Source organism: Cherax quadricarinatus, chromosome 85 (genome assembly GCF_038502225.1).
Source record: "Cherax quadricarinatus isolate ZL_2023a chromosome 85, ASM3850222v1, whole genome shotgun sequence".
NCBI lineage: Eukaryota > Metazoa > Arthropoda > Malacostraca > Decapoda > Parastacidae > Cherax > Cherax quadricarinatus.
In genome coordinates, this window is record NC_091376.1 from 7059871 (window position 1) to 7086977 (window position 27107).

Genomic DNA, 27107 nt, shown 5'->3' on the forward strand with positions numbered 1-27107 from the left:
GACAACAGTATGGGTTTAGAACCACAAGGACTGACAACAGTATGGGTTTAGGACCACATGGACTGACAACAGTATGGGTTTAGAACCACAAGGACTGACAACAGTATGGGTTTAGAACCACAAGGACTGACAACAGTATGGGTTTAGGACCACATGGACTGACAACAGTATGGGTTTAGAACCACAAGGACTGACAACAGTATGGGTTTAGGACCACATGGACTGACAACAGTATGGGTTTAGAACCACAAGGACTGACAACAGTATGGGTTTAGAACCACAAGGATTGACAACAGTATGGGTTTAGGACCACATGGACTGACAACAGTATGGGTTTAGAACCACAAGGACTGACAACAGTATGGGTTTAGAACCACAAGGACTGACAACAGTAGGGGTTTAGGACCACAAGGACTGACAACAGTATGGGTTTAGGACCACAAGGTTGACAACATTATGGGTTTAGGACCACAAGGTTGACAACAGTATGGGTTTAGAACCACAAGGACTGACAACAGTATGGGTTTAGGACCACATGGACTGACAACAGTATGGGTTTAGAACCACAAGGACTGACAACAGTATGGGTTTAGGACCACAAGGACTGACAACAGTATGGGTTTAGAACCACAAGGATTGACAACAGTATGGGTTTAGGACCACAAGGTTGACAACAGTATGGGTTTAGGACCACAAGGTTGACAACAGTATCCGTTTAGGACCACAAGGTTGACAACAGTATGGGTTTAGGACCACAAGGTTGACAACAGTATGGGTTTAGGACCACAAGGTTGACAACAGTATGGGTTTAGGACCACAAGGACTGACAACAGTATGGGTTTAGAAGCACAAGGGCTGACAACAGTATGGGTTTAGAACCACAAGGACTGACAACAGTATGGGTTTAGAACCACATGGACTGACAACAGTATGGGTTTAGAACCACAAGGACTGACAACAGTATGGGTTTAGAACCACAAGGACTGACAACAGTATGGGTTTAGAACCACATGGACTGACAACAGTATGGGTTTAGAACCACAAGGACTGACAACAGTATGGGTTTAGAACCACAAGGACTGACAACAGTATGGGTTTAGGACAGATAGCTTCTGCCTCTCGCAACTTACCAGACTGTTATAACATGAACTTGGATGCACTGGAAGACAAACTGTAAATACAGTGTGCACAAACACTTCAACAAATACGACCAGTGAACCAGTGCACAAAATGAGTGCAAAAAGAATAACTGGAAAAGTGGGCAGCTGGATTTCCAACTTACTAACAAACAGAACACAAGTCAAGAGGCTGCCACACAGAAAAGGTCTGTTCCCAAGACACAGTACTCACCCCCTTTCAATTCTTTTTCTCATCTTTATACCGAACATTGGGACTCATAGCACCGTGTCATTCTTTTGCAGACGATACTAGGATTTATATTGGTAAAATCCACTGAAGACAGCAAATCTCCAAGCGGATTTAAACAAAGTCTTCCAGCGAGTCACAGAAAGCAATGTGATTACCGAGGACAAATTTCAGTTACTAAGTTATGGAAAAAATGTAGAAATTAAAACTGAAACGGTATAAAACTAACGACTCAACACAACGAAAAACAAACACGAGGGAGTAAACAGCAATAATGTCAGATGATCTGACTTTCAAGGATCACAAGTGTTATTATCACAACCACGAGGAAACAAGAGGATGGATAACGAGGACCTTCAAAACAAGGGATGCCAAGCCAATGATGATTCTCTTTCCAATGACGATTCTCTTTCCAATGGTGATTCTCCAAGTCATTTGTTCTCTCCAGGCTAATATTCTGTTGCACTAACAGCACTACAGACACAGAATTCACAGAGAACCTTCACTCCACGTATAAACTCAGTCATGCATTTAAATTACTAGAAACAGGTGAAGCTCCTGGACCTGCAAACCTCGGAGTGCAGGTGAAAAAGATGCATCGTAATTCATATCTAGAGTTTGCGTCCTAAATCTGCATAGAAGTCGCTACCTAGGAAAGTAAGAGGCCCAACAGACGGTGTAAAATATCTCTATGAAAAGCAAGGGTGCCACGAGTATACTAAATTCTTGATCAGCCGAGCTGTGGTACGTAAGTTGGCTATGTGCGACGAGCAGTAACAGCCTTGGTGATTACGTCTTGATCCACCAGGAGGCCTGGTCTGCAGAGGCGTTAACCTCTGAAAAAAAACTTCAGTATCCTTCAGGTATTCCTGAACCTCAATGATCTGAGAAAGGTATACCCGTATCCCCGAACTCCAGTCCTGTCTACTCCAGTACACCCAAAAATAATTGCGCAGTGATTATGTAATATAATTACTATGGATGCGTGTTTGTACACATGTAATTATTGCTTATGCATACATGTACATATGTACGTTACGCATGTGTGCATTGCGTTATGTACGCATGTGCGTTTGTTTATACATGCACGTATGTACTGTATGTACGTTTGTAAACGTATACGCTTTATATATACATGTGAATGCATGCGTATGCATATGTATACGTGAATGGCAATGCGATACTTGGCGATCGAATCCCATAGAGTTGTTCGATCAAACAGATTCCTTGAGACTGAGTTGGAAGGCTGATGGGTTTTTCCAATCCTCCAAGCTTTATACTGACACTAGGGCAAGTAGGAACCTGACACTAGGGCAAGTAGAACCCTCAAGCTTCTAGGCTGACACTAGAGCAAGTAGGAACCTGACACTAGGGCAAGTAGAATCCTCAAACTTCTAGGCTGACACTAGAGCAAGTAGAACCTCCAAGCTTCTATGCTGACACATGAGCAAGTAGGAACCTCCAAGCTTCTAGGCTGACAAAAGAGCAAGTAGGAACCTCCAAGCTTCTATGCTGACACATGAGCAAGTAGGAACCTCCAAGCTTCTAGGCTGACACAAGAGCAAGTAGGAACCTCCAAGCTTCTAGGCTGACACAAAAGCAAGTAGGAACCGCCAAGCTTCTAGGTTGACACAAGAGCAAGTAGGAACCCCCAAGCTTCTAGACTGGCACTAGAGCAAGTAGGAACCTGAAACTAGAGCAAGTAGAACCCCCAAACTTCTAGGCTGACACTAGAGCAAGTAGAACCTCCAAGCTTCTATGCTGACACAAGAGAAAGCAGGACCTAATTAATGTCAGCATAAATAACTCATTAGGGTAGGAACCAGATATAAACATGTAAATAGATCATTACCAATGTAACTTGTAAAATAATTAAAACTCTGGGGTCCAGTCCCCCATTATGTACCTCTGTAATCTCTTAACTACCACCCACAGGATGGGTAATGGGTGCATAATAAGATATTAAACAAAGGCCGTGGGGAAGGATGGGGGGAGGGAAGAGTATGTCCTGTAAATATTAAGACAACCAATATATTAATTTTAATGAAACTCACACAAGATAATCTCAAATGAAAGAACAGTGACCATGGCGTTCCAAAAAATAGTTTATTAAATTTAGCTTAATATTTATTGTAGGTTTTAGATAAATCAAAATTTATTTCCTGAAGAGCTGAAGGTAATTCCGTAAAAACTTACATGCAGATATGTAATGTTTTAAAGACGTACTTAATATCGTTCAGCTCGATAGAGGAATTTTTTGGCAGTGCGGATTATGATACTCCAAAAATTGTATTAATAAAATAAATTAACAAATTCAAAATTACGAGGTTCATTAGAAATTAAACTTTCCTCTAAGATACGCAAACACTGAAAGTTTGAAGCCAACCGGAAGAGGCATTATCCAGTTAACAACAAATTAAATAATTCCATATTAAAAATGGTAGTAATGGTAAATTAGCCCTTCCACAACCCACGATTAACCTGGACGAACTTGACTCACGAAATCTTAATGGAGTTTTACGACTCACTCGCTATGAGTTCAATCCCCGCCCGTGGTATGGCCCAGTGGCTAACGCGACGGTCTGGAGTTTTGAGACTCTCTGACCGTGGGTTCAAACCCCACCCGTGGTATGGTTTGTTTACAATCGTGTCATTACGATTTAGCGAGTCGTGTTAAAGGTTAATTAAAGGAGTCGCTCGCAAGTTACTGAATCAGTATCAAAATTTACTTCATAAAACTGACTTGTACAGCATAAAATTCAATCTTCGTTGAACAAAAACGTACTAATTACGATTTTTTATGTTTGCAAATTTGTGCGCTTGCATAGCCTTAATTTACAAGGTTATATCCTCGTAAGATGCGCCAGCCAATAACTGGAACCCGTCTGTTGAGGCCGAGTCTACACACATTACAGAAAAAATCCCACACCATTTAAAAAACGGGTCAGAAGATTACTTGCACATACCAATAACAATCCCAACCCTCTAAGTTGAGTAAAATTAGAAGTCTTTATTAAATTACCACAGGCAAAAACATCGGGAATGGTCACTATAACACTGACTAGATGGTATCTGTATATATTAGTTATGCGAACTTCTCCTAGCTACAGTACACCAGCCTTGAAATTCTGAAGGTGATTGAATGAGGCGTTCTTAATCATAAATGAAAAAATTGGAAGACTAAAAAATCAATCACTAGAAGGTACCCTCTTCAATATATCGAAAGAATAAGTTTTTAAATTAGTCCCGTTTCCCGCCGAGTCAGGGTGACCCAAAATGAAAGAAAAAATTTCAGTTTCAACACTTCACCATCACTCATACGTAATCAGTCTTTTCAGAGGCTCAGATACGACAGTTTAAAAGTCCTTGCAAACTGCCAATATCCCAAACCCCTTCTTTAAAGTGCAGGCACTGTAATTCCCATTTCCAGGACTCAAGTCCGGCTAACCGGTTTCCCTGAATCCCTTAACAAAATATTACCCTGCTCACACTCCAACAGCTCGTCAGGTCCCAAAAACCATTCGTCTCCATTCACTCCTATCTTACACGCTCACGCAAGCTTATTGGAAGTCCCAAGCCCCTCACCGATATACAGGATGTCCACAAAAACACTTCCAGATTTCAAACAGGTATAACATTCAACTTCATTGTAATAATCTTTCACAGTTAGTAGCTTCAGATGCAGGATTTCATTCAGTTTCATGTGGTATAGGGTAGCATTAAGGCACTCAAGTGCGCCCCTCTGGTTGCTCGCAAACATCGATGTGATAGTCTCAGTTCGGTCCAGACGCTCTGCAGCATATCTGGTGTTACGCGAACTGCTTCACTAATCGAAATTTTCAGGTCCTCCAGGGTTGCAGGTAGTGGTGGTACATAAACTGTGCTCTTCACGTACCCCCAAAGAAAGAAGTCACAAACAGTTAGGTCCGGTGACCTCGCAGGCCACTTACAAACAGGTCCGGTGACCTCTGCAACTTCTTTCTTTGGGGGTACGTGAAGAGCAGTTTACGTACTGCCACTACCAGCAACCCTGGAGGACCTGAAAATTTCTATCACTGAAGAAGTTCGCGTAACACCAGATATGCTGCAGAGAGTCTGGACCGAACTGGACTATCACATCGATGTTTGCCGAGCAACCAGAGGGGCGCACATAAGTGCCTTTAATGCTACCCTATACCACATGAAACTGAATGAAATCCTGCATCTGAAGCTACTAACTGTGAAAGATTATTACAATAAAGCTGAATGTTATACCTGTTTGAAATCTGGAAGTGTGTATATATATATATATATATATATATATATATATATATATATATAAAACAGCTAGTTCTCATTTTACTAAAAGTTTGTTACATATTTCTAAATGTTAATTTATAAACGCTTCCTGTCATTTTTTTTTAATTTTCAGACATGCCAGGTTATATCAATATATAATTCACCAAAATTCCTAGAGGGGATCCTTATAAAGACGTTTCTCAGCGTCCTGGATCGGGGTTAAATCACCTATAACAACGCATAGTTGACTCGAGTAAATACTGAAAAACGATACGATGTGTCTAGCAACAAGGTAGCCTAGAAAATAATGCAACGTTCAACTCTGTGTATTGTTTCAACGTTGATCACAAGTGGTGCAAGAATGGTCTTGTTGTCAAGGCAAGAACATGTTCAGCACTGAAGGACACACCTTAACCTGCTTTTTTAACGAGGTGACCTTGGAAGCCAAGCTTCAGGCCGGGCCACGTAACAGAAAAAACTTCTGAAAACAGGTCAGAATGGTTTACTGGATTTAAAGCCTATCGACTCCACGGTTCTCATTAAGGCTGTAATAGCCTACACACCACCAATGACCTTAAAATCCGTAAAACTGGGATTAGACAAACTCCCTGCATATATACAATCAGATATACACACCTCTCTGTATACATAAGCTTCAAAACAGGTCACGGTTAGTTCATTAATCTTAAAAGGCCATAGACTACACGAGGGTTATTAAGACTGCACGTAACCTGTACACCACCAGTCAAAAATAATTTAATACCTAAAATAGAGATTAAACGCTCAGTATATAATCACAGATACATCTGCTAATAGATCAAAGGTGAGTCAATGGTAATGTACTGGTCACACAAAACTACCATCACACTTATTGAAACAAATAACTATGCAATTAACGTTGAATAGCATACAAACCTTACTATTATCACCATTATTATTAAAAGCAAACGTTAAAGTCGTATGGGTTATAGATCACCAAAAAGTTTAAGAAACATGTTAACTGCATATTCATGTTGATGGAATTATTATTATTATTATAATCAAAAAGAAGCGCTAAGCCACAAGGGCTATACAGCTATGTTGATGGAAGAATAGCTAAGAAGGGACGCATATTAATTTGAAAATTATTTAAGAATAAAGAACAATGCAGCAGGCCTACTGGCTCATGCGAGGCAGGTCAGTCTCCTACCGGCTTAAGCCAATGACTCAGCCTAGTCTGGTCAGGTCACGTCATATTCACTTAAGGTGCACGGCATCAGACTTAGGACAAGCCAGTCAGGTCCAACTCACACCCACTCATGTATTTATCTAACCTATTTTTAAAACTACACAATGTTTCAGCTTCTATGACAGTACTCGGGAGTTTGTTCCACTCATCCACAACTATTACCAAACCAGTACTTTCCTGTATCCTTCCTGAATCTGAATTTTTCCAACTTAAAACCATTGCTGCGAGTCCTGTCTTGACTAGATCTTTTAGGACGCTGTTTACATCCCCTTTCTTGGATCAAACCTGATTGCCTTGGGTACAAAAGGAAATCCAAAAAGAGCAAAAAGTCCATATTCCTTGGATCAAGAGCCTGAGAATTTTCATGACACCACAAGTGAACAAGCAGTACTAACCCATATATGAAGGATTAAATCTCTTAAACAGGTGAAGTCCTCGTGTCTGGTGCTTAGCCATAGGTTAGTATGTAATTCTTTAACACTTAGTGGTCCTTGTAGTGGAAAAAAAATATAAATTTTGGTAACCAAATGAAAAAATGTAATGCAACCTAACTTATCTAGCCTAGAGCAAGCGTTAAATTCTAGATAAGTTGATTTTTTCGCCCCCCCCCCCACAAACACGTTTTCTTAATAGGAACAAAATATAACTAATCTTCATTGCACAACGCAATAATGCAAGGACATCATCTGCATAATTATCAGTTAATCTATTCTTAACATTAGTGTTCAGGTTAAGCGCAGCCTTAAAGACCCATATATACATTATACATACCAACTAGCGTAGATTTTCGAAAGAATGACGCAGGGTAGTTGTCTATACTGTCCAGTTTGACCTTCACTCCTTGTGGAGTGAGAGGCACGAGCCACTCCACTCCTCTTGTACAGTTTTCAGTAAACTAAAAGCATCACCATAAATGTCGAGTCGTAACCTACTAGTTATCTCTTCAGGATGGAGAGGGAGGTCTTAATACGAGTAATTAAGATCTACGGTCTCTCTTCTAGGATAACACTTAATTCTGCAACCGCGTCTTTTTCACAACTGTCGGCACTAAGCTGATTAGATATAGTAGTTACTGAGTTTGTTTAATGCATTACTATTCGAGTCTTCAGAAGCACTATGCAACACGTCAACTTATTCCAGAATAATGGTGGAAGAGGGTGAGAACACGAAGGCTCGCGAGGGGGAATATTATGGCGTGTGGTTGCTGTGATTATGGCGTGTAGTTGTTGTATACTGGCGGACGCCATCTAAGGGGGGGACCTTATCAGTCATGCTGCAACCATTATCTTGTGCACTGTTGCGTCACAATGATAATCAGCTAGCCACCTTGTACTATGGCCTTCCACTACCATTCACCACTACTCCAAACACACATACACTTACCTAGCACCTTGACCTCTCCTCAGTCACACGTCAAATGAATAAACTGAGCCAGTGGTGTTGCTAAGTGCGAAACATCAACTGCACGAGGGTCATTAAGGCTGCAATTCACCAGTACTTCACCAGTACACCAATATCAAGAATGCTGGATTATGGGCTAAAGTTAACTTAAACTCTATATACACACCTCGGTATACAGTGTAAAGAAATTTTTTATTTAACTTTAAACCTGAGAAACTAATATTTTCCCAGACTTACACACTTATAATGTTCAAATAAAAATTGTTTTATTAAAACAACAACCCGGACATTTCTTCTTAGTTCGTACAGTATCTGAGGCGTTCTGTTTTATATTATCAATAAATTAATGCACTTGAATTGGCTGCCTAAGCCACGGACGGAGCAGAATTATTATTGATGGCAGAGAAGGGTTCTAATTACAAAAAAAAATGAATTATCCTCCGTTTTCTTGAACCGAGACTGATTATCTCCCATTCTCCCAGGCATTGTACGGCCTCGGTGCTCCCCCATCATGATAATGATATATAAAATAAACTCGTTCTCGAAGAGAGTTTTCCTGGGACGACGTCTCGCTTCGTTAAATGACGACAAAGCTGTACAGTGGGAGACGTTGGTACAACAAAAGCTTGTTCTGGAAATAAAAGGTATAAAATACCGACACAATGGAAAATAAACACATGCAGTATAATGTGATCCTTTATTGACAACGTTTCGCCCACACAGTGGGTTTTATCAAGTCACAAACAGATCTGTTTGTTGGTTTAGAAAGACACGTAAGCAAACACTATAACATATTTATTAGAAAACTTTTCGGTCCTGGGACCTTGATCACTTAGAAGTGATCAAGGTCCCAGGACCGAAACGTTTTCTAATAAATATGTTATAGTGTTTGCTTACGTGTCTTTCTAAACCAACTTGTCGGTATTTATTACCAAGGTTTATACCAGATCTGTTTGTAACTTGATAAAGCCAACTGTGTGGGCGAAACGTCGTCAATAAACGATGGCATTATACTGCATTAGGCTAACTTTTTTTTCTAAAACTTGTGTCATAGCAAAGTTTTGACTAATCTTGAGTGTTGGAAATCTTGAGCATGTCAGAGCCTCGTGTAAGGAGAGAGAATAATTTGTGCTATGTATGGCTGGTTCCTGTGTTAGGCTTAAAGCCTATCTACTGTACCAGGGTCATTCAGGACGAATTTCACATGCTCACTATTATCAATATTTTTATCCCTTAATTATTGATTAATCTCTGAAGTGAATATAAATTAAGATATACACCTGTGTATATACGATATGTACCTAATTAGGTAAATGGATACGTGAAACGTTTAGGATACTAATTATGGGCTATGTTTCGCTTACCAGTTTTGACAAACTTTAATGTATACGTGGAGAGGTTTAGGGGTCAACGCCCCCGCGGCCCGGTCCATGACCAGACTTCATGGTGGATCATAACCTGATCAATCAGGCTGCTACTGCTGGCAGCACGTAAACCGTCGTACGAACCACAGCCCGCCTGACCAGGTACGTATCGTAATTTCTGTATCCTAAAAGTTGAACAATAAAATGGTATAAAATACCGACAGGTTGTTAGGTAAGACACATATGCAACAGTTAGGTATCTTTATTTCGAAATAAAGATACCTAACTGTTGCATATGTGTCTTACCTAACATCCTAAAAGTTGGCCGTAAAAATACCCAAACTGATTATCGGTAATTTTCAGTTTTCCAACTGATCAAATATACATTTATCTTGTTAGGTAACAAATACGAGGTTAACTGCAGCTCTTGTCTCCCTTTGTCAAGGCAGTAGTAACCTCTGTATTGAGACATCAAGAGACAGCCTCCCACCACTGCTGAAAAATTAATTCCCAAATCCACTCCAACTTCTCTCCAGTTCCACCATCACTTGGAAGGTTTGTATAGTGAATCACTCACCACCACTACTACCAGAGGATCACTCACCACCACTACTACCAGAGGATTACTCACCACCACTGCTACCAGAGGATTACTCACCACCACTACTACCAGAGGATTACTCACCACCACTACTACCAGAGGATTACTCACCACCACTACTACCAGAGGATTACTCACCACCACTACTACCAGAGGATTACTCACCACCACTACTACCAGAGGATCACTCACCACCACTACTACCAGAGGATTACTCACCACCACTACTACCAGAGGATTACTCACCACCACTACTACCAGAGGATTACTCACCACCACTACTACCAGAGGATTACTCACCACCACTACTACCAGAGGATCACTCACCACCACTACTACCAGAGGATTACTCACCACCACTACTACCAGAGGATTACTCACCACCACTACTACCAGAGGATTACTCACCACCACTACTACCAGAGGATTACTCACCACCACTACTACCAGAGGATTACTCACCACCACTACTACCAGAGGATCACTCACCACCACTACTACCAGAGGATCACTCACCACCACTACTACCAGAGGATTACTCACCACCACTACTACCAGAGGATTACTCACCACCACTACTACCAGAGGATTACTCACCACCACTACTACCAGAGGATCACTCACCACCACTACTACCAGAGGATTACTCACCACCACTACTACCAGAGGATCACTCACCACCACTACTACCAGAGGATTACTCACCACCACTACTACCAGAGGATCACTCACCACCACTACTACCAGAGGATCACTCACCACCACTACTACCAGAGGATTACTCACCACCACTACTACCAGAGGATTACTCACCACCACTACTACCAGAGGATTACTCACCACCACTACTACCAGAGGATTACTCACCACCACTACTACCAGAGGATTACTCACCACCACTACTACCAGAGGATTACTCACCACCACTGCTACCAGAGGATCACTCACCACCACTACTACCAGAGGATTACTCACCACCACTACTACCAGAGGATCACTCACCACCACTACTACCAGAGGATTACTCACCACCACTACTACCAGAGGATCACTCACCACTACTACCAGAGCATTCCGACATCTTAATAAGGAATCATTCAGGACCCTGTACACCGTATACGTTAGGCCCATATTGGAGTATGCGGCACCAGTTTGGAACCCACACCTAGCCAAGCACGTAAAGAAACTAGAGAAAGTGCAAAGGTTTGCAACAAGACTAGTCCCAGAGCTAAGAGGTATGTCCTACGAGGAGAGGTTAAGGGAAATCAACCTGACGACACTGGAGGACAGGAGAGATAGGGAAGACCTGATAACGACATACAAAATACTGAGAGGAATTGACAAGGTGGACAAAGACAGGATGTTCCAGAGATTGGACACAGCAACAAGGGGACACAGTTGGAAGTTGAAGACACAGATGAATCACAGGGATGTTAGGAAGTATTTCTTCAGCCACAGAGTAGTCAGGAAGTGGAATAGTTTGGGAAGCGATGTAGTGGAGGCAGGATCCATACATAGCTTTAAGCAGAGGTACGATAAAGCTCATGGTTCAAGGAGAGTGACCTAGTAGCGACCAGTGAAGAGGCGAGGCCAGGAGCTAGGACTCGACCCCTGCAACTTCAACTAGGTGAGTACAACTAGGTGAGCACACACACACACACACACACACACACACACACACACACACACACACACAAACTAGTAGCGACCAGCGAAAAGGCGGGGCCAGGAGCTGTCAATCAACCCTTGGAACCACAAACAGGCGAGTCCACACACGCGCGGGCTATCGACAAGTACCTTTAACAAGCAGTAACTAACACAATAGGCCAAATAACATCATTATCATCTCAGATAAGTTATTTAATATTTACTCTTCTCGTGTTATTTAATACATATAACACAATAAGCATTCCCTTATATATGGAACATAAACATTATAATAACAAAAATAATTATAGGAACTTATCGGTGCGGTAACAGACCGGGCCTCTCCAGGTATCGGCCGACAACTGGGTATCAACTATCGGCAAAATTTGTTGTACTGTTCCATCCCTGGACACGTACTTAAAGCCGGTGGCGGATCAGCCGGGCTGTGGTTCGTACGTTGGATTGCGAGCGGCCAGAAGTAACAGCCTCGTTGATCAGACCCTGATCCACCGGGAGGCCTGGTCATGTACCTGGCCCCGGGGGCGTTGATCCCCGGAATACCCTCCAGGAAGACTCCAGGTAAGTAGGTAGACCTTTCGGTATATATAGATGTATACCTCTCGGTATAATTCTGGTGCAGGTAACACCTCTCGGTATAATTCTGGTGCACGTAACACCTCTCGGTATAATTCTGGTGCACGTAACACCTCTCGGTATAATTCTGGTGCACGTAACACCTCTCGGTATAATTCTGGTGCAGGTAACACCTCTCGGTATAATTCTGGTGCACGTAACACCTCTCGGTATAATTCTGGTGCAGGTAACACCTCTCGGTATAATTCTGGTGCACGTAACACCTCTCGGTATAATTCTGGTGCAGGTAACACCTCTCGGTATAATTCTGGTGAACGTAACACCTCTCGGTATAATTCTGGTTAGGCCTCATTTAGATTATGCTGCACAGTTTTGGTCACCGTATTACAGAATGGATATAAATGCTCTGGAAAACGTACAAAGGAGGATGACAAAGTTGATCCCATGTATCAGAAACCTTCCCTATAATGATAGACTAAGGGCCCTGAATCTGCACTCTCTAGAAAGACGTAGAATTAGGGTTGATATGATTGAGGTGTATAAATGGAAGACAGGAATAAATAAAGGGGATGTAAATAGTGTGCTGAAAATATCTAGCCTAGACAGGACTCGCAGCAATGGTTTTAAGTTGGAAAAATTCAGATTCAGGAAGGATATAGGAAAGTACTGGTTTGGTAATAGAGTTGTGGATGAGTGGAACAAACTCCCAAGTACAGTTATAGAGGCCAGAACGTTGTGTAGCTTTAAAAATAGGTTGGATAAATACATGAGTGGATGTGGGTGGGTGCGAGTTGGACCTGATAGCTTGTGCTACCAGGTCGGTTGCCGTGTTCCTCCCTTAAGTCAATGTGACCTGACCTGACTAGGCTGGGTGCATTGGCTTAAGCCGGTAGGAGACTTGGACCTGCCTCGCATGGGCCAGTAGGCCTTCTGCAGTGTTCCTTCGTTCTTATGTTCTTATAACACCTCTCGGTATAATTCTGGTGCACGTAACACCGGGTTTTCCCCGGAATACACAAAAAAGGTGTAATCCCAGAGTTGAATCAATACACAAATTCTAGGAAAGAAAATTTGACTTCGATTTCAACCTATCCTCATTTTACTACGTTGGCTGTGACACTACAAATAAATATCGTTATAAATTATCACTACTTTTAAAGGAGTGGACCGGTAAGCCAGCGGAAGGCCTCGGTCAGATGACCAATACTCCTAAGACGGATTATCATCTGACTAAGACCCGCGTCAGGAAACACTTGTCCTGTTTCTTGAAAAACCTTACCTAACCTAACTACAAATACCAATTTCCTTATCTGAAGTTAAACTAGGTCACACAAACTTAAAAAAAAAAAAATATATTTAGCCCTAAATATGATGAAGAGCCGCGACAGGTCTAAGTAATCCCTGGAAATGTTAAATTCTGCTAACATATTCCTCGAGGTGGGTAAATAGTTGATAGTTACCTCAACAAGGGATTGGCTGTGGACCCGCCTAGCATGGGCCAGTAGGTCTTCTTGCAGTTTAACTTTATTTAGACAGGGATATTATTATTATTATTATTATTATTATAATCAAGGGGGAACCGCTAAACCCGGAGGATTATACAACGCCTGGGGGGGGGATGTGGAAGGCATTCAGGCTTCATTCGGGGAACTGGAGCACAGATCCAATTCCCTAAATCAAGAGCCTCTCACCAATATCAAGGAACCTTCCTTGAGGGGTTAGACAGGTACAATTATATGTAGTGTAAATTACCTTGGTTAATATGTTGTGGATCTTTATACGTATATGCTTCTAAACTGTTGTATTCTGAGCACCTCTGCAAAAACAGTGATTATGTGTGAGTGAGGTGAAAGTGTTGAATGATGATGAAAGTATTTTCTTTTTGGGGATTTTCTTTCTTTTTGGGTCACCCTGCCTCGGTGGGAGTCGGCCCACTTGTTAAAAAAAATAAAATCTAAGTTACTTATTTCCATTGGAGTCAAGTGAAAGTTACCATTCCCGTGAGGCTACTTGGGTGTAACCCACCCCGCGGCCCAGTCTCTGACCAGTGGATCAGGGCTTTATCAACCAGGCTGTTACTGCTGGCTGCATGTAGTCCAACGTATGAACCACAGCCCAGCTGATCGGGTTGAGACTTTAGGTATCTATCCAGCTCCCTCTTGAAGGCAGCCAGAGAGAGGTCTATTAGTAACTCCCCTTATGCATGGTGGGAGGCTATTGAACAGTCTTGGTGTATCCTGGTATTACACCAGTACATGTGTGGAATGTGCCGTTTATGATGACAAGATTCTGTGGCTAATTTGTTCATGACTGTAACCATGTATAGGAGTGAGGCTGATTCATTACCTCTGTAACTTGCCATGATTGTGACCAGATCTACCTGGAGTTCATTACCTTTGTAACTAGTTCAACTATCATAACTTTGGGGTCCAGTCACTGGACCCATTATGTACCTTTGTAATCTTTTGACTACCGCCCACAGGATGGGTATGGGGTGCATAATAAACATATTAAACTAACTATCTAGGGCTGTACTGTGGCACAGGTCAGTGGAGCAGCCACGGGAGGAATGTGGGCTAAGACTCAAGTCCTTCACCAGAAGCAAAAACCTTTCCTTTCTTCAAGTAATAGCTAATTTTCACTGTATTATAGTATACTGACAGACAACCAAACACCATGATAGTTTAAGAATTTTCAGATTTATACTGAAGTTATATGCTTTTAAGACGATTTCTTTCATTGTTTTATCTTATTAATTTTAAGTCCTTACAATGAACTGGCTTAACCAGCCAGAATTAAATCTTGCTTGCGCTATGGTAGTGACATGACAGGTCAGTCTTATGTCGGAATTAGGAACCAGACCAGACCAGAAGTACGGTACCTGTTTGCTTTGTATGTATTCCTTGGTATGTCTAAGTGTCCAGGTTCCTACCTGGAGTTTATTAGGTAAGACACATATGCAACAGTTAGGTATCTTTATTATGAAACGTTTCGCCTACACAGTAGGCTTCTTCAGTCAAGTACAGAAAAGTTGATAGAAGCAGAAGATACTTGAAGACGATGTAATCAGTCCATCACCCTTAAAGTTTTGAGGTGGTCAGTCCCTCAGTCTGGAGAAGAGCATTGTTCCATAGTATGAAACAATATGAAACAGTATGAAACATATTGTTTCATACTATGGAACAATGCTCTTCTCCAGACTGAGGGACTGACCACCTCAAAACTTTAAGGGTGATGGACTGATTACATCGTCTTCAAGTATCTTCTGCTTCTATCAACTTTTCTGTACTTGACTGAAGAAGCCTACTGTGTAGGCGAAACGTTTCATAATAAAGATACCTAACTGTTGCATATGTGTCTTACCTAACAACCTGTCGGTATTTTATACCATTTTAATGTTCAACCTGGAGTTTACCTGGAGGGTGTTCCGGGGATCAACGCCTGGCAATGAGGCGGATCAGAAAAAAATAGCAACGTTAAAATCTGAACAATCATCACCGGTGATGTGAAGAAGAAAAAAAGAGCAAACATTAGGGACATAATGAAATGTTATGATGACTCACGAAATAGTAGTGACACGATTAGAAACAAACCATACCATGGAGTTTTACAACACTGACCGCGGGTTCAAGCCCCACCCGTGGTATGGTTTGGAAATGTTTTGATCTTGGGGCTTTGATCACTTCTAATATACAAGGGTCAAGAACGACATACGTAATAATCGCGGACAAGCGATATAAGATGCAAAACAACCACAGGGGGCTAAATAATAGCTATCATTCAACAGCCCCTGTGGTTATTTTGCATGACATAATATATGAGCACAATAGTAAGGTGTGAGAAACCATACCACGGGTGGGGTTTGAACCCGACGGTCTGGAGTTTTGAGACTGACCGCGGGTTCAAACCCCACCCGTGGTATGGTTTGTTTGCAATCGTGTCATTACGATTTCGTGAGTCGTGAGGTGTGAGAGGCAGGTAGCAAAAGAATGCGATTTAAATAATAAGTAATATATACCTATTAGTGCATTATAAAACAAAGACTGGTAGAAGTGAAATATTCAAACAGCCTTAAGGAGAAAGCCAAATATTTTTCAACTACGCTTTTTTATCTAAGTCTCCCAGGTTATGGGCTGCCACGGCCTGCATTAGAGGTGGACCCTCGTCTCCTAAAAGAGAATGAACTACCAGGTTCAGGGTAATCGACCAACATGTCAGACAAGTCCGGAGGTGACAGCCGTGCCTCGGAAACTCTCACTGCAGCCTAACCCAGATCTTTCCCCACTTAAGCTGCTAGGTGTTGCAAGGGGTTTAGATAGCAATCTGCCCATTGCTATTCCTTTCAAATACCAACCCTTGGTATTAATTACCAGTATCTAATGATACCGGCAATTATATCAAAGTTTTTCCACGTGATATAATGTTTATACAGAAATGGGTGACAACTGACTGTATGTAGAAAACCCAAAGTATGCAAAGTATATCTGGAAGTCTAACTTTAGACTACAAGGCCAATAAACATTACATATATTTATGGTCATTAAATGTACAGAAATAAGTATCTGATAAATGTATATGTAAGTAGATTAAACATATCAATGTACATGCTTATATTGTATCGAACTAATGGACTAATAAGTCTTCTAAATTATTTTAATACTACAAGTGTTTTATTTACATACAGATTACCAAAAGCTTTTTATTACGCCATTGTGTGTACAGCTCAACTCAAAGCCCAGCCCTATCTACCTACCTCATACTATCCCCTTTCACCGATCTACGTGTTTATATCCGGTTACAATCGTATTGAGTTATTATGTACCTATGTAATCTTTTAACTATCGCCCACAGGATGGGTATGGGGTGCATAATAAAGATTTTAATCTTAAATTAACTTCACCGATTCCCAGGATGCTACCCACAACAGTCGACTAACTCCCAGGTACCTATTTACTGCTGGGTGAACAGGGGCAGCATGTGTAAACCTGCTATCATGGTCTGCCCAGGATGCCACCCACAACAGTCGACTAACGCCCAGGTATGTATTTACTGCTGGATGAACAAGGGCAGCATGTGTAACCCTGCTATCATGGTCTGCCCAGGATGCCACCCACAACAGTCGACTAACGCCCAGGTATGTATTTACTGCTGGATGAACAAGGGCAGCATGTGTAACCCTGCTATCATGGTCTGCCCAGGATGCCACCCACAACAGTCGACTAACGCCCAGGTATGTATTTACTGCTGGATGAACAAGGGCAGCAGGTGTAAGGAGACTTCCTCATCCACCTTGACTCGCCCAGGATCGAACTCGGGTCCTTCAGTGTGAGATGAAAACTGTCTGGGTGTTTGTTCTGTCTTTTACAACGTAATGCAGTTTTCGTGTTACTGTTAGAACTATCGTAAGTTATTACGCAGATCCCTACGTTAGACCTGTAGGGGCCATACAGCGCCTGAGAATGTGTCAATCAGGTTTGATCCGAAGGGTAGGTCGCTCCAATTCCATGGACCAAGATCACGCCCACTGAGTGGGATATAGAGTGGGCTGCTTTTGTCGGTGGAGGTCTCTTGATTCAAGGAACTGAAGCTATCCTCCCATTCATTCGATCAAACCAAATTACCTTATAGGTTTAACACTTCTCCATGAACACAATAAGCATAATTTTGATATATTAAGATTATAGCTTGAGCGTGTGGCTCTATTTGTTGTACCTAAGCACCTAGTTGGATGAACATCAAAATGGTATACAATACCGACAGGTTGTTGGGTAAGACACATATGCAACAGTTAGACAACTTTATTCCGAAACGTTTCGCCTACACAGTAGGCTTCTTCAGTCGAATACAGAAAGTAGTCAGGAACTATCTCAGATATTTCCTGACTATGGAACTGAACTTCTCCAGGCTGAGGGACTGACAACCTCAAATTCTACGACTACAAGGGTGATGGACTGATTACATCGTCTTCACATCTCTACTGTTCCTGCCTACTTTCTGTATTCGACTGAAGAAGCCTACTGTGTAGGCGAAACGTTTCGGAATAAAGTTGTCTAACTGTTGCATATGTGTCTTACCTAACAACCTAGTTGGATAACCCGCAGCTCATTGTGGAAGATAGGGCAGAAAAGACTGGGTTACAGGCTTTTTTATCAGACACCCCTGGGAACAGTTATATCTTTCAGATATTACAGATAAATTCCATATGTGGTTTATTTAAAAGTTATTGTAGTATGTTCATCAATGAAGGTAAACTTACTCAAGTGTGTAATGAATTTTAAGTATGAAGATAGATTTTTCCTCCGAGACAAGTGGCCTTCCACGAAGATCAGTTTTAGGTTCCTTGTCGCCTGTAATTTGCATAATGGACCAGTAACCCTACTAAGTGTTCATTCTTATGTATCCTAATAACCAGATATAAACATGTAAATACTTCATTATCACTGTATCTTGTTTAGTTATCTTAACATTGCAGTCCAGTTCCTGGACCCATTATGTGCCTCTGTAATCTGACTACCGCCCACACCACGGGTATGACATGCTTAATAAATATATATCCTGAACAAGTAGTGTGGAGTGAGAAGGAAATGATGGGCTTGACAGAACACCTGTAACTAGTTTCACGAGTTTTTCTTGGGGTCCTCCCGGAGCCAAGCTTCCCTGATGATTGCCTAACTGTTGGTGTTGGTAGCCTGCTGGCCCACATCACTCACATACTGCATGATATTTTCGGGGGTCAACGCCTTCCCCGCGGCCCGGTCCCAGACCAGGACTCCTGGCGGGTCAAGCCCTGATCAACCAGGCTGTTACTGCTGGCCGGTTGATCTGGTACTCCCCGGAGGTAGTGAGCAAGAATAAGCATCTAATGGGACGTTTTATTCTGTTAAACCCTTATCAAATCAAGACGATAAATGAGGCACCTAGGTGCTAAATATGTGGCTAATTCCTCATCTTCTTGGTGCTGTAGACCATTATTATAATAACTAGATAAACCTGTATGCTGAGCGAAACGTAATGTGTCTTTAATATTGTAGGGATTATAACACCAGGATACTAGAACACTGCTTAACACGTACACCAGGATACAAGAACACTGTTTAACACGTACACCAGGATACAAGAACACTGTTTAACACGTACACCAGGATACAAGAACACTGTTTAACACGTACACCAGGATACAAGAACACTGTTTAACACGCACACCAGGATACAAGAACACTGTTTAACACGCACACCAGGATACAAGAACACTGCTTAACACGTACACCAGGATACAAGAACACTGTTTAACACGCACACCAGGATACAAGAACACTGTTTAACACGTACACCAGGATACAAGAACACTGTTTAACACGTACACCAGGATACAAGAACACTGCTTAACACGTACACCAGGATACAAGAACACTGCTTAACACGCACACCAGGATACAAGAACACTCCTTAACACGCACACCAGGATACAAGAACACTGCTTAACACGCACACCAGGATACAAGAACACTGCTTAACACGCACACCAGGATACAAGAACACTATTTAACACGCACACCAGGATACAAGAACACTGTTTAACACGTACACCAGGATACAAGAACACTGCTTAACACGCACACCAGGATACAAGAACACTGCTTAACACGCACACCAGGATACAAGAACACTGCTTAACACGCACGCCAGGATACAAGAACACTGTTTAACACGCACACCAGGATACAAGAACACTGCTTAACACGCACACCAGGATACAAGAACACTGCTTAACACGCACACTAGGATACAAGAACACTGCTTAACACGCACACCAGGATACAAGAACACTGCTTAACACGCACACCAGGATACAAGAACACTGTTTAACACGCACACCAGGATACAAGAACACTGTTTAACACGCACACCAGGATACAAGAACACTGCTTAACACGCACACCAGGATACAAGAACACTGTTTAACACGCACACCAGGATACAAGAACACTGCTTAACACGCACGCCAGGATACAAGAACACTGTTTAACACGTACACCAGGATACAAGAACACTGCTTAACACGCACACCAGGATACAAGAACACTGCTTAACACGTACACCAGGATACAAGAACACTGTTTAACACGCACACCAGGATACAAGAACACTGTTTAACACGTACACCAGGATACAAGAACACTGTTTAACACGCACACCAGGATACAAGAACACTGTTTAACACGCACACCAGGATACAAGAACACTGTTTAACACGTACACCAGGATACAAGAACACTGTTTAACACGCACACCAGGATACAAGAACACTGTTTAACACGCACACCAGAATACAAGAACACTGTTTACAAGAACACTGTTTAACACACACCAGGATACAAGAACACTGCTTAACACGCACACCAGGATACAAGAACACTGATTAACACGAACACCAGGATACAAGAACACTGCTTAACACGCACACCAGGATACAAGAACACTGCTTAACACGCACACTAGGATACAAGAACACTGCTTAACACGCTCACCAGGATACAAGAACACTGCTTAACACGCACACCAGGATACAAGAACACTGTTTAACACGCACACCAGGATACAAGAACACTGCTTAACACGCACACCAGGATACAAGAACACTGTTTAACACGCACACCAGGATACAAGAACACTGTTTAACACGCACACCAGGATACAAGAACACTGCTTAACACGCACACCAGGATACAAGAACACTGTTTAACACGCACACCAGGATACAAGAACACTGCACACCAGGATACAAGAACACTGTTTAACACGCACACCAGGATACAAGAACACTGCTTAACACGCACACCAGGATACAAGAACACTGCTTAACACGCACACCAGGATACAAGAACACTGCTTAACACGCACACCAGGATACAAGAACACTGCTTAACACGCACACCAGGATACAAGAACACTGCTTAACACGCACACCAGGATACAAGAACACTGCTAGAGCTATCGTTCAACTCCCCCTGTGGTTGTTGTATATTGCTTGTTCTTGATTACTGCATCCCATGAGAAATATATCATGAGATCAGTCACAAGTACCATTTTAAAAAGAAGTTTTGGGCCCCATGTTCATATACAGTAATGACCTTTGCAGAAGAATAAAAAACATGATTAAATACATTGACGGCAAAAAAAAGGCCAACTAATAGATTCAGAGGAAGATACCATTGAACTTCTAGAAAATTTGGACAAGCTAATGTCAAGGTGCAAAAAGTGGCAGATGCAATTCAGTGTGGAAAAGTGCAAAATTCTAATGCATGAGATTGAAAATATCTCACGTCAGTTACTTAAGGTCATCAGTCAAGAGAAGTTGTACCTGTCCTTACAGCTGCTGATGAATTAGACACGATGTGTAATGAGTACATTTATTTTGAAAACGATTCACCAATTAGTAGCTTTTCAATTCTGTATAGAGATAATATACAGAAGATGGTGGAAGATGAGGTTATCAGTTACTTAGCCTTCAAGTACCTTAGTTTTGGTGAATCAATCAAGAACACATTCAAGGCTGAGGGTCTGGCTGATTACCTTATCTTCCACTGTTTTCCATATAAAAACCTTTGCATTTAATTGATAAAGATACTGGTCGACAAAACGTCTTCAAAATAAAGGTACACAGGAGTTGCACATGTGTCCAATTCAACTTGTCGGTATTGTATACCACTAAAGTAATGATATTTGAAGCTGTTACTTGCTTAATTTGGGTGGTGTTATGGTGTGCTAATATGGCTTGGTTTGTAAACTTTGAGGAGTATTGTAATGCTTTAGAATCAAAGTCTAGGTGTTTAAGGAAGTGGTTCTACTTAAGACAGCAAACAAGAAATTAAAAATTCATTTGGAACAATGAGCGTGACGTGGTTGAAGACTGGAAGTGAAACTATAGTTTGCAGTAGTGAATGGGAAGGGGGGGGGGTTGTTAGCAGTAACAGATCAACCAGGCTGTGATGGATATGGGGAGCTGCGAGCCACCAAGAGCAACACTGGTTGACCAGGCAAGCACCAAACGAGCCTGGCTCATGACCGGGCTCCGGGAGAAGAAAACTTTTGAACTCATCAAAGGTAAAGAAGAAAGATAATATTGAAGGTTAAAGATGCAGGCTAGAAGGTAGGAAATCACTCTGCAGTTATCCAGGATAAATGTATCGTAGTCAACAAGATCAACAGTACCAATAATCCCTTGACTAAAATTGATGATAAATTAGACATGTGCAACACTTGGGTATCTTTAATGAGGAAACGTTTCGCCACACAGTGGCCTTCATCAGTCTATACAAAGGAGAATGGTGAAGAACAGGAGTTTGAGGAAATCAGTCCCTCAGCCTGGAGTCGATGTGGTCAGTCCATCAAGATTGATGGGCTGATCACATCGACTCAAGGCTGAGGGACTGATTATCTCAAACTCCTCCTCCATAGTCCCTCAATCTGAAGAAGCCACTGGCTAGCGAAAAGTTTCCCCAAGTAAAGATTCCAAAATATTAAGCAACAGTTACATTCATCAATCACATTAGTGAGTCGCACCTGACACTCGGGTAACCACGCCGCCCGAGCCGCTAAGTTTATCCTGCGGGAGCCTAGAAAATAAAATTACGGAGCCTTCTGTTATCTGTACTGGTTTATTTTTTAGCTGTCTTTTCAGAACCAAAAGCTACCAAATGGAGAAGTATCTCTGTCAACAAATGTCTCAAGTTGTTAGGTAAGACACATATGCAACAGTTAGGTATCTTTATTCACAATAAAGATACCTAACTGTTGCATATGTGTCTTACCTAACAACCTGTCGGTATTTTATACCATTTTAATGTTCAAGTGTCTCAAGTGTGCGTATGACTTATTTCCATGGCATTATGTACTGTTCTATACCACGGGCGGGGTTTGAACCCGCGGTCAGTCTCAAAACTCAAAACAGTGGTATGGTTTGTTTGCAATCGCGTCATTACTATTTCGTGAGTCGAGTAAAAATTTCAATGGATGAATAAGAATGTGCAAAATTTGGGTATTTTTATAGCCAAAATTTTATACACAGCAGGCAAAATATTTCAGCCTTAAGGACGCCCAAGAGTTGTATATGTCTTGTTAATAAACTTGCCGGTATTACCTACTACTAATAGTATTTTCTCAAGTGGGTGATAAATTAAAAAAAAAATGATGCACTGAACAACGGAACTATGATTATTATTAATATCGGGAAGCGCTAAGTAGAGGTTAAGATATGATTTGTTCGGATTTTTAACCTGCAGGGTTAGCCACCCAGGATAACAAGTCAAGAACAATATAGAAAGCCCCTTGTTATGCTGAGCATTTCCCGGAAATTTGGTCAATTTTGTCCCCAGGATGCGGCTCACACTAGTCGACTAACACCCAGGCACCTATTTTGCTGATGGGTGAACAGGGACAGCAGGTGTCTTAAGGAAACACGTCCTAATGTTACCACCCGTACTGGGGATCGATCCCCGGCCCTCAGTGTGTGAGCTGAGTGCGCTACCAATCGATCGACCCCCGGACCTCAATGTGTGAGCTGAGTGCGCTACCAATCGAGCTGTAGTAATGATAAAACTACCGACAACATGTTAGGTAAAAGGACACAAGTGCAACTAATGCGGCATTTTATTGTGGCAACGTTTCGCTCTCCAGGAACTTTGTCACAGCTGAAGAGGAAACGTTACCACAAAATGTCGCATTAGTTGCATTTGCGTCCTTTCACCCAATATCTTTATTGCTGAAATGCTTCTCCTGCGCAACAGGTTTCTATAGTCTAATATCAAGACACACAGATGTTCCACATGTGTCTAATGCTTCAGCTTATCGGTATTGTATACCATTCATAAATAACAATAATAACTATGCGTTATTAACCTCGTGTAATTGATATTCAAGGCAGATCTTACTCGAGCACGCACTCACAGGGACGATGCCATACACTTAACAACAGTCTGGACAAATATGGGTGAGAAAGGTTAGGTTTGAGGACCTATCATTCTCCTTTGTGCTAGGTAAGACACATATGCAACAGTTAGGTATCTTTATTGTGAAACGTTTCGCCTACACAGTAGGCTTCTTCAGTCAAGTACTTGACTGAAGAAGCCTACTGTGTAGGCGAAACGTTTCACAATAAAGATACCTAACTGTTGCATATGTGTCTTACCTAGCAACCTGTCGGTATTTTATACCATTTTAATGTTCATTCTCCTTTGTATGGACTGATAAAGCCACTGTGTGGCGAAACGTTTCCTCAATAAAGATACCCAAGAGTTGAACCTGTGTCTAATTTATCAACATGTCGGTTCTCTGAACCATTCATCTACAAACCTATCATAGGTCATGGATAAGCAGGCCATCTAAATCAAGTACTTATCCTACCTATTTTTAAGGTGGCCGGAAAAAGTCGTAGGGACGCGGGCGGGAGTTGAGGTTGGAGGTTAGGTTAAATAAAGTTGTGGTAAAATCACTGGCTCTTATTTTTTCCTAATCCAAATTATGATTTGGAAAAAGGCCAGTGAATTTTACCGTAACCTAACCTATATAGCTCTACTGACTTTCAGTTACGTCCTTGAATGTGTGCTGATAAAGCCACTGGTTGGCGAAACGTCTACAATAAGGATAAACCAGATGTTTCACATGTGCCGTTCATCAGTAGGTGTACTAGCCCATGCTTGGCAGGTTCAACTCACCCATCCATGTGATGAATGGTTTGAAAAACCGACAAGTTGAAGATTGAGACACTTATGCAGCATATGGGAATCTTTATTCAGGAAACGTTTCGCCACGCAGTGGCTTCATCAGTCCAATACAAAGGAGAAACTTGAAGAACAGGAGGAGAATGAGGTAATCAGTCCCTCAGCCCTCCTGTTCTTCAAGTTTCTCCTTTGTATTGACTGATGAAGCCACTGTGTGGCGAAACGTTTCCTCAATAAAGATACCCAAGAGTTGCACATGTGTCTAATTTATCAACATGTCGGTTCTCTGAACCATTCATCTACAAACCTACTGTCCCATGCTAGGTAGGTCCAACCCCATCGACTTAATTACCTGTCCAGCCTAATTTCAAAACTTTTTAAGGTTCTGGCTTCAAGTTTGAAGTTTACATAAATAACCCGCACATAGGAGAAACTAATGACGACGTTTCGGTCCGACCTGGACTAATAACTAAGTCACAGTGAATATTAAAATGGTATAAAATACTGACATGTCGGTAAGACATATGCAACAGTTATTATTCCGAAACGTTTCGCCTACACAGTAGGCTTCTTCAGTAGAGTACAGAAGAACATTAAAATGGTATAAAATACCGACAGGTTGTTAGGTAAGACACATATGGACTGATTACATCGTCTTCAAGTATCTTCTGCTTCTATCAACTTTTCTGTACTTGACTGAAGAAGCCTACTGTGTAGGCGAAACGTTTCATAATAAAGATACCTAACTGTTGCATATGTGTCTTACCTAACAACAGAGTACAGAAGAATTTACAGAAGCAGTAAAGATGTGAAGATGATGTTCATCAGTCCACCACCCTTGAATATGTAGTTTTGAGGTGGTCAGTCCCTCAGTTGAGGGACTGACCACCTCAAAACTACACCTTGGAGGGTGATGGACTGACTACAATACGTCATATTTATTAGAAAACGTTTCGGTCCTGGGACTTTAATCAAAGTCTCAGGCCCGAAACGTTTTCTAATAAATATATCCTAGTATCTGCTGACTTTCTAAACCAATTTGCGCTATCTATTACCAAGGTTTATACCAATAGTTTAACACCTAGTTTAGTGGAGAAATGTTTTATTGGTGCAGGAGGATGACATGACTACTGCTACAACACTCCACAACTTTTATAAGATTCCTATTAGTGTGAAAACCCAGGAGCGAAACGTTTCTCCAATAGAGATACCCAAGTGTTCTAAGTTTGCTGCGCAGGCGCGAAACGTTTCTCCAATAGAGATACCCAAGTGTTCTGAGTTTGCTGCGCAGGCGCGAAACGTTTCTCCAATAGAGATACCCAAGTGTTCTGACAGTTTGCTGCGCAGGCGCGAAACGTTTCTCCAATAGAGATACCCAAGTGTTCTGACAGTTTGCTGCGCAGGCGCGAAACGTTTCTCCAATAGAGATACCCAAGTGTTCTGACAGTTTGCTGCGCAGGCGCGAAACGTTTCTCCAATAGAGATACCCAAGTGTTCTGACAGTTTGCTGCGCAGGCGCGAAACGTTTCTCCAATAGAGATACCCAAGTGTTCTGACAGTTTGCTGCGCAAGCGCGAAACATTTCTCCAATAGATACCCATGTGTTCTGACTGCTGCGCAGGCGCGAAACGTTTCTCCAATAGATATTCAAGTGTTCTACATATATCTTATTGGAAATAAATGGTATAAAATACCGACACAATGGAAATATAAACATCCTGCATATGTTTATATTTCCATATATCTTATTTATGAACTCAACCGTATTATATACCTTTGATCTAACTATACAAAAAAAGATTTTCGAAAACGTTGCAGGTGAAAGTTTCCTGAGTGGCTGTCTCATCCAAAACGTTGCAAACGACAAACAAAACGTTGCGTGTAATTTTTTTTTTAAGACTGGTGGCCTG

General features: G+C 41.7%; 1 protein-coding gene across 6 annotated transcripts in view; it reads right to left on the reverse strand.

Moving 5' to 3' along the window:
* LOC128703231 (longitudinals lacking protein, isoforms A/B/D/L-like) overlaps positions 1–27107 on the reverse strand; it is a 158553-nt gene that overhangs the window by 123838 nt on the left and 7608 nt on the right. The window contains exon 1 of one of the 6 annotated variants that reach the window (XM_070103312.1): positions 8255–8289. The exons of 4 other annotated variants lie outside the window; for them this stretch is intronic. The gene's annotated coding sequence lies outside the window, so the exon portion shown is untranslated. Of the gene's footprint in view, positions 1–7642; positions 8197–8254; positions 8290–27107 lie in introns of those variants that run through there. One more of the 6 variants, XM_053797835.2, reaches the window with a different exon arrangement.